The sequence below is a fragment of the Bidens hawaiensis genome, unplaced genomic scaffold (genome assembly GCF_021521415.1).
Source record: "Bidens hawaiensis isolate Kalapana, Puna unplaced genomic scaffold, B.hawaiensis_p1.1 tig00008566_1, whole genome shotgun sequence".
Classification (NCBI taxonomy): domain Eukaryota; kingdom Viridiplantae; phylum Streptophyta; class Magnoliopsida; order Asterales; family Asteraceae; genus Bidens; species Bidens hawaiensis.
The window spans coordinates 103200-105970 of record NW_027491617.1 but is presented as its reverse complement, the minus strand read 5'-3'; positions in this window follow the sequence as shown (position 1 = coordinate 105970).

The following is a 2771-nucleotide window of genomic DNA, read 5'->3' as shown; positions in this document are numbered from 1 at the left end:
GTGTAGAGTCGCCAGACGTCATTGCTGTCTTGTGCTGGAGAGGGTTGAGCCTCTTCCTGGCACTCTTTTTCCCGCGATGCAGGCACTTCTGCAATAAAGTCGGCCAGAACCTGGCCTTTTATGGCTGGTCTTGGCTTATACTTTATCGCGTATTCCCCCAACTCAATTGCCCATTTGGCTAGGCGTCCCGATAACTCGGGTTTGCCTAGAACGTTTGCAAGTTTGAAGTTGGAGAGAATGGTGATTGGGTGACCCTGGAAATATCGTCTTAACCTGCGTGAAGCGTGTATAAGTGCTAAGACTAATTTTTCGAGGGTAGAGTACCGGGTTTCTATGTCTGTTAGGATACGGCTGACATAATAGATTGGCATCTGGATGCCTTTTCGTTCTACTAGCAGGACTGCCCCGGTTGCTCTATCTGTTGCGGAAAGGTATAGGATTAACTCCTCTCCCGCTTTTGGTGCTGTGAGCGTTGGGAGTTCGATCAAGCGTGACCGAATCTCCTGAAAAGCTGCTTCCGCTTCTGGTGTCCAGCGGAAGTGCGTTTTCTTTAAACAGTTTCTCAACGTTGACACGATGGGAAACGACTTTTCTGCGTGGTTTGCCAAAAAGCGATTAAGTGCCACTAGTCGTCCATTCAGTGTCTGAGCCTGTTTGATGGTAGTAGGTGATTCCATTTTGATAATGGCTTCGACCTTTTCAGGGTTTGCTCTGAAGCCATCTTTAGTGACGATGACCCCCAAGAACTTCCCTTCTTCCATTCCAAAGGCACACTTGCTCGGGTTGAGCTTCATGTTTATCTTCCTGAGCGTGTTGAAAGTCTCTTCGATGTCTTTCAACATCGCTTCTGAGTCAAGGCTTTTGATGACCAAGTCATCCATGTAGACTTCCAAGTTCCTCCCAATTTGGGCATGAAACTGGTTGTCCATCAGGCGTTGGTATGTGGACCCGGCATTCTTAAGTCCGAATGGCATCATTTGGTAACAAAATGTGCCATCGGGCGTCCGAAAAGCGGTTTTGTCCTGATCATCAACGGCCATGTGTATTTGATGGTACCCCTTATACGCGTCCAGGAAGCATTTAAGGCGGAATGGTGCCAACGAATCCACCTTAAGATCAATTTCGGGTAACGGATAATAATCTTTGGGGCATGCTTTGTTCAAGTCTTTGAAATCTATGCACATGCGCCATTGTTTGTTATTCTTCGGTACCATAACGGGATTTGCAACCCAAGTTTGATATCTACTAACGCGCACGATGCCTGCGTCAAGGAGTTCCTTGACTTGGGTTCTACACGCGTTAGTTTGTTCTGGCCCCATTACTCTGCGCTTTTGTACGATCGGCGTAACAGCCGGATCGCATTTGAGCTTATGCTCTGCCTTACTTCGGGGTACACCAGTCATGTCAGCTGGTGTCCACGCGAAGATGTCAGCGTTTTTTTTTTTGTAATAAGCGCTTGAGTAAGGTGCGTGTGAGATCAACAATTGTCGGGCCAATGGTGACGGCCTGGTCAGGGTACTTGCCGTTGAAGGCCCATCTTTCTGGTTCGGTGATGGTTGGTTTAGCCATCTTTGGTTTGGGTTTAGATGAAACAGATGCGATGCATACCTGGGGAATGCCGGTGATCATCGCTACACCCTCAGCTGTTGGCCATCCCATCATGCCGTGGACTGAGGATACCACGGCGTTGAATCTTGCCATCCCGTCTCTCCCGAAGAGAATGTCGTATGTGTGGTGTGGCTTCCTCATCACGACAAAGTCCACATCTTCTGTGCGGGAGTGTTTCCCATCCGTAAGAGTGACGGGGAAAGATAGGATACCCAGGGGGGTGTTTGTGCTGCCATCAAACCCTTCCATCGAGGCGCAGATCGTTTCCAGGCGTTCTTTGTCTTCGTTATCTAGCTTGTCAAAGAACTGCCTGTACATCACCGTTGACGAGGCGCCGTTGTCAGCAAGAGTGCGAGAAGTGATGTAGTGCCCCAGCTGGCTTTTGATAACGATAGGGCCTTCTTTGCTGGGTCCTCCTGGCACTCGCGGGAAGCGCACCTCAGCTTCCTTCCACGCACATGGTTCTGTCGTTCGCCTTTTTCTTCCTCTGATCTTACCATGAACCATGTTGACGCTGATGTCAACGGGCTTTCGTCCGTTGCCTCGGTACCGGTTGTCGTTCCTTCCTCCCTTCTTGATTGATTCCACCAGGTGTGCCAGTCTTCCATCCTTGACGAATGCTTCAACAATATCCTTCAAGGATGTACACTCTTCCGTACTATGACCTTTTGTCCCGTGGAAGTCACAGGATTTACTCTGATCCGCATTAGGTCGCTGCCGGATCATTGGAGCTTTCGGCCATGGTAGCTTTTCAGTGGCAAATATCTCCGTGACGCTTTTGGTGAGTGGCGTCCACCGGTGCTTTTGGCTTGAAGGGTGTGTGTGATTTCTTCCGCCAACAAGAGGATGGGAGCTGGATGAGGTGTCAAAGTTTACCCTTGACTGCCAGATACCTAGCTTCCTCTTTTTGTTCTGCCGGGCGATCCGAACATTGTTCTCTCTTGTCCTCTGCGTGTAGAGGTGTGTACTCTGGGGAAGATCCCTTCCCAGTTGCTTTTCCGTCTCGGCAAAGCGCTTTGCCGCCGTCATGATGGCATCCCATGTTGATGGCATGCCATCCTTACCCGTCAATGTGCGGATAAGCTCTGGGTATTCGGCGCCTTGGATGAAAGCGGCGCGAACAAGATCTTCACTTATGTTGCCGAGACTTAGCTTTTTGGAGT